We start from the raw sequence: 7,221 nt of genomic DNA on the forward strand, positions 1-7,221 counted from the left end.
GGCCCAAACCTCTTTCAGCAGCTGTTACAAGTGGCTGACCTCCACACATGCTATGGATTGCCCTAAAATCTCTGGAAGGTCCACAAACCCCAAACAAGAAGTGGCTGGCCTTAGTGTACCTCTAGGCTAAGTGGCCACCAGCCTGGCACTAGTGGCAGTTGGCTTTGATTTACAGCACAGCCTGTCCTATGTGACTCCAAGTACATAGCACAAGTGGAAACAATCTTCAGATCACTTTGTGAGGCTCCTACCAGGTGGCCTCAAAACCAATACAGCCAGTGACTGGCTTCAGACCACACCGAAGTATCACCCAATTAGCTCCACAGACGACACACTCAAAAAGCAGAGTCAGCAGGCACCAGAACCCACTAAAGTGAATCTTGTTCCTTGAGGTCAGCCCCTGCACAACAGCTTGTCCACTACAGCCAGGGCCAGTCCTTATAGCCAGTCAGCCTGAGAATCAGTCCCATCTACTGACATGCCAACAGCAATCAAGGCTCAACTACAAGAGGACATACACAACCCACACAAGGGACACCCCTGGCTCAAGTGACCAGGGAATCTGCACCACTGGACCCCATAGGATACCTATGACATAAGGCCACTCTGCCAAGACTGGGAGATGTATCAAATCTACCTACTAGTAGTATATGAAAACAAAAACAGGGAGGTAGCCAAAATGAGGCTATAAAGAAACATGTTCCAAATGAAAGAACAGGACAAAACTTCAGAAAAAGAACTAAATAAAATGGATGCTAGCAATCTACCATATACAGATTTCAAAACACTGGTTATAAGGATGCTCAATGGACTTAGGGGCAGAATCAAGGAATTTAATGAGAACTTCAACAAAGAGGTAGTAAAGAAACCATAAAAAAGAACCAGTCAGAAATGAAAAATACAATATCTTAAACAAAGACTATGCTAGAAGGAATAGACTTGCAGATTAGATTAAGCAGAATCTAATCAGCAATTTGGAAGAGAAGGTAGTGGAAAACACCCAATTGGAACAGCAAAAATAAACAATGAATTTAAAAATTATTATAGTTTAAAGGACCTCTGGGACAACATCAAGTGTAACAACATTCATATCATGGGGGTACCAGAATAAGAGAGAAAGGGATTGAAAACCTATTTGAAGAAATAATGACTGAGGCTTGGGCTAGGTAGCTCAGTTGGTTAGAGCATAATTCCAATATGCTAAGGTTGTGGGTTCAATCCGCAATCAGGGCACATACAAGAATCAACCGATAATTCATAAATAAGTGCAACAACAAATAGATCTCTCTCTCTCTCTTTCTCTCTCTAATCTCTCTCTAAAATTAATACAATAAAAAAGAAATAATGACTGAAAACTTCCCTATTCTGGCAAAGGAGATAGACATACAAATGCAGAAGTGCAGAGAGGCCCTAACAAGATGAACCCAATGAATTCCACACCAGGACACATAATTAAAATGCCAAAGGTTAAAGACAAAGAGAGAATCTTAAAAGCAATAAGAGAAAAGCAGTTAGTTACTTACAGGGGAGCTTTCATTAGACTGTCAACTGGTTTCTCAACAGAAACTTTGCAGGCCAGTAATTAGCACAAAATAGTCAAACTGATGAAAACCATGGCCCTCCAACCAAGATTATTCTACCCAGAAAGACTATCATTTAGAATTAAAGGACAGTGATAGAGCTTCCAAGACAAGAAAAAGCTGATGGAATTCATTTAATATCAAAGGAGAGATAAAGACCTTCTCAGACCAAAAAAAAAAAAAAAAAAAAAAAAAAAAAAAAAAAAAAGCTAGTATTACAAGAAATACCAGTATTACAAAAAATGTTAAAGGAAGAAAAAGAGATTTAAAAAATGAATTTAAAGAAATGGCAAAGAGAGAACCAAGATGGCGGCATAGGTTAACGCCGGAGTTTGCTGCTTTGAACAACTACTTCAAAAGTGAAACTAAAACACGGAACGGACATCACCCAGAACCACAGGAACGCTGGCTGAGTGGAAGTCCTACAACTAGGAGGAAAGAGAAACGCACACGGACACTCAGAGGAGGCGCAGTGCTGAAGTCAAATTCTGAGGTGCGGAGTGTGCGGAGTGGGCTGGCGGCGGAGGGCGTGGTTGTTGTTTTCAATCGGGAGGGAGTCGCAGACTCTGAGCTCCAGATCCAGGCGAGTCTTTAGGGACCCAGACTCAAACGGGAGAAGCGGGACTGTCTGGCTTTGGTCAGAGCGAGTGCAGCTTTCTCTCCCAGCTTTGCAGGGGGTGCTGGGACTCAGAGAGGCAGAGCCCCTGGGGACAGGACTGAGAGCCGCCATAACTGCTCTCTCCGGCCCACCCTGTTGATCCTGTGCGACCCGCCCCGCCCAAGCCCTGCACAGAGGCCTTTGCCGGATAGCCTCAGGCAAAGGCTAGATTAGCACCTCCCTAGAGGACAGAAGTTCTCTCACTGCTGACACAGCTGATTCTCATAGCCACTTGGCCTGGAGGTCAAACCCTCCCTGGAATTAGCTACAACAATCAAGATTTAACTATAAGACTTCGAACAAAGACCACTAGGGGGTGCACCAAGGAAGCATAACAAAATGCGGAGACAAAGAAACAGGACAAAATTGTCAATGGAAGAAATAGAGTTCAGAACCACACTTTTAAGGTCTCTCAAGAACTGTTTAGAAGCTGCCGATAAACTTAATGAGATCTACACGAAAACTAATAAGACCCTCGATCTTATATTGGGGAACCAACTAGAAATTAAGCACACACGGACTGAAATAACGAATATTATACAGACGCCCGACAGCAGACCAGAGGAGCGCAAGAATCAAGTCAATGATTTGAAATGCGAGGAAGCAAAAAACATCCAACCGGAAAAGCAAAATGAAAAAAGAATCCAAAAATGCGAGGATAGTGTAAGGAGCCTCTGGGACAGCTTCAAGCGTACCAACATCAGAATTATAGGGGTGCCAGAAGATGAGAGAGACCAAGATATTGAAAACCTATTTGAAGAAATAATGACAGAAAACTTCCCCCACCTGGTGAAAGAAATGGACTTACAGGTCCGAGAAGTGCGGAGAACCCCAAACAAAAGGAATCCAAAGAGGACCACACCAAGACACATCATAATTAAAATGCCAAGAGCAAAAGATAAAGAGAGAATCTTAAAAACAGCAAGAGAAAGAAACTCAGTTACCTACAAGGGAATACCCATACGACTGTCAGCTGATTTCTCAACAGAAACTTTGCAGGCCAGAAGGGAGTGGCAAGAAATATTCAAAGTGATGAATACCAAGAACCTACAACCAAGATTACTTTATCCAGCAAAGCTATCATTCAGAATTGAAGGTCAGATAAAGAGCTTCACAGATAAGGAAAAGCTAAAGGAGTTCATCACCACCAAACCAGGATTATATGAAATGCTGAAAGGTATCCTTCAAGAAGAGGAAGAGGAAGAAAAAGGTAAAGATACAAATTATGAACAACAAATATGCATCTATCAACAAGTGAATCTAAGAATCAAGTGAATAAATAATCTGATGAACAGAATGAACTGTTGATTATAATAGAATCAGGGACATAGAAAGGGAATGGACTGACTATTCTTGGGGGGGAAAGGGGTGTGGGAGATGTGGGAAGAGACTGGACAAAAATCGTGCACCTATGGATGAGGACAGTGGGTGGGGAGTGAGGGCGGAGGGTGGGGCGGGAACTGGGAGGAGGGGAGTTATGGGGGAAAAAAAAAAAGAGGAACAAATGTAATAATCTGAACAATAAAGATTTAATTTAAAAAAAAAAAAGAAATGGCAAAAGTACATACATACTGATATTTATTTAAATGTAAATGATTTAATGCTCCAATAAAAAGATAGGGTGGCTCAATGATAAGAGCCCTTTGAACACTCTTGGATTCTGCTGAGAAGCTGAAATGTCTAAAACCATTATTCTTGCCTTGCACCAAATATCATTCCTCTCTGCAAGTAGCCCACAGCCTGGAGAAAGACCTCACAGGGTAGTAGAAAGAAATGAATGATGAGTTCTTCCCACCATCTGGTACCTGCTTTAAAGAGGAAAAAGAAAATACTTGTGGCCACGTAGTACTGGATGAGTGCCGGGGCTGACCAGCAAGACCCTGAGCGATGACGGATGAATAGATTACTCCGACACAACATTTGCTGTGAAACAGTGGGCTAAAAAGTAAAACAAAATCCAATTTTTAAAAATCCTATTTTTAAAATATTTATTCATTATAACTTTGAATGCTTACTGCTTAATTTTAGAATATATTAGATTATACCTGGTGCCTCAGTGTCTTCTCTTGTAATATTCTGTAATGAACTGCTGCTCTGCAGACCTGACTATAACCTGGAAGGGAATAGGACTAACCCATATCGAAATCACATACTGGGTAAGCAAGGCCGCTCTGCACGGGCATTGTCTCTCTCCTCCCAGGAGATGGAATGGTTACACGTAAGGAGAAGCTGTGTCATAGGAGGGAAAATAACACCCATTGGAAGTCCAGTACACAAGAGCGTTGGAAGGAAGCATGAGTCAGAAGAATTCAAGAGGTCTACTGCCTAAAAGGAGGCTCAAAGTAGATAAGCCTTTCACAAGGGAAATACAAAAGCTAAAATGCCATTTGCAAAATTAACTTCTGCTTTATTGCAGAATCTTTATATAAAACATCATTCTTGCCATGATAACCACCTAGTCATACCATGGAATGAAGGCAGACTTCATTAGTTAAATAGGGACAAAAGAGAACTACTCCTAACCAAACTGAAATATTATCTCATTTTCCGTGTTATCATTTCCAACAGATACACTCACACTATTAGAGGAAGTCCCGGCTGACATGAAGGCAAGAGTATTTGATTCAGTCCATAAGCTCACCCTGAATTTTATCAAAGGAAACTCTAGTTCATGTGTATCAGCCTCTCTCAATCTTTAATTAGCTTCTTGTTAAAATGAACTTTCCCTTAGTTTTCTGGAGTGGGGGGAGGTGGCCTTAGAGCTTGACCAGCGCCACCCCATCCCCCCTGCCAAGGACAAAGCAGGGACCTTGTCTCCGGATTAGGGGAAATAGTTAAGAAGGAGAGGAAAAGAAAATTGCTTTTCCAGCTTCTCTAACTTCCCATGCAGCCTACGGAGAAAGGCAAGCATCCCTTGGGAGGAAATAACAAAAGTGCCAAACCGTAGATGGATGGATGAGGTCTGCATCCCTGCAGTGGACCGGGGCTCTTGCCTGAATAGTGTCGCACACTCTTGTCCCTTGCTCATGGTGGTTATCAGAAGGCCAAATGGACATTTATTACCCGTTGGCCCTGCCCTCCTCGGGGCCTCTGCCCTTGAAGCTCAGTTCCCTTTCCTGCCAGAAATACCAGGGTCAGGGAAGGGGGTCTGGTGAAGCTGCAAGAGTTCAGTTGCCTTGTTTCCTCCCACAGCACATGAGGTAGCCAGTTAGATCATAAGATGCATCTATAAGAAACCTTAAGAGACAACTACTTCAACAGGGTGTCAGGTAATAGGCGATAAATGAGCCCTTCTTAGAAAACCACTCACCACTATGTTGTCTCTAAGGTACTTCCAGCTCAGCTAATAATAATAATTGTTATTATTTAACAACCCCCCCCCCCCATAAAATAAACATTTAAAGTTTCTGTGGCTAGTTACCTTTTCATTGAGGGTAGGTTGGATTCCTACCAGGTTTGTCTTACCACACACACTGTTTTGTCAAACCTGATTGCTAACATACTTCATAACTCACTGTGCACTGCTGAGAGAGAGAGAGAGAGAGAGAGAGAGAGAGAGAGAGAGAGAGAGAGAGAGAGAGAGAGAGAGAGAGATGAAAGAGAAACAGCAACTGAGCAACTGGCTGCCTCCCATACATGCCCTGATGGGGACCAAACCCACAACCCAGGCATGTGCCTCAACCAGAAATTGAACCCGCAACCTTTTTGGTGCTCCAACAAACTGAGCCAACTGGCTGGGGCACAGTCTCCATATCCTTACTTAAAACACAATGATGTGCCGAAACCGGTTTGGCTCAGTGGATAGAGCGTCAGCCTGCGGACTGAAAGGTCCCAGGTTCGATTCCGGTCAAGGGCATGTACCTGGGTTGCGGGCATATCCCCAGTTGGAGATGTGCAGGAGGCAGCTGATCGATGTTTCTCTCTCATCGATGTTTCTAACTCTCTATCTCTCTCCCTTCCTCTCTGTAAAAAATCAATAAAATATATTAAAAAAAACCAACACAATGATGTTTCCAAGTATAGTAATGGAGGCAGGTTCATTTATTTAAAGAAACTAAACCAAATGAGGTTGTGCATTGTGACCCTGGATAATGCCACGTTGGTGAGCCTGCAGGGAAGTGAGCACTCTTGCACCCTGCCAGTCATGCGTCTTTCTGAGAGCCATTTGTGTCAATAGCCTTGGGTTCTGTGTACTCTTTGACCTATTTCTATGAGTTAAGCACTAGTACTTCATTTTACAGATAAAGAAACTGAAATTCAGAGAGATAAGTAACTTCCCAAGGTCATACAACAAGTTAGTAGTGGAGCTGCAATTCAAATTCAGTGACTTTATCCACACCTTACACTTAACCCCTATACCATAAACTTCATTTAATAATACGGGTTTGTCTTTAGAAAGTACACATATAATAGAATAACATGCAGCAATTTAACATGTAGTACAAGAATATATGACGACATGGACAAATGTTTGCAAAATTACATATATCCAAAGTAAGTTAAAGAATGCAATCCTAGCCCAGCGGGTATGACTCAGTGGTTGAGCATCCATCTATGAACCAGAAGGTCCCACTTCAATTCAAGGTCAGGGCACGTGCCTGGGTGGCGAGTTCTATAGATACCCGGTGTGGGGTGTGCAGGAGGCAACTGATCAATGATTTTCTCTCATCATTGATGTTTTTATCTCTCCCTCTTCCTTCCTCTCTGAAATCAATAAACATATATATTTTTAAAAAGTTAAAAGAAAGAATGTGATCTTAATTTTATTAGCTATACATAAGCATATGTATATAACATATATATATACATATATATGCATAGCATAGATATTGTGAGATAGATAAATGCACATCTAAAAAGACTGGTGAGATCATAAGTCAGCTATTTCTTTCATTCTGTGTATCTGTCTTTCCTATATTTCCTATTTTTGTACTAAAAATTGTTGTTTTAAAGATGTTCAATCTCACATCTCATAGTGAAAAT

This window comes from Myotis daubentonii, chromosome 11 (genome assembly GCF_963259705.1).
Source record: "Myotis daubentonii chromosome 11, mMyoDau2.1, whole genome shotgun sequence".
NCBI classification, from domain to species: Eukaryota; Metazoa; Chordata; class Mammalia; order Chiroptera; family Vespertilionidae; genus Myotis; species Myotis daubentonii.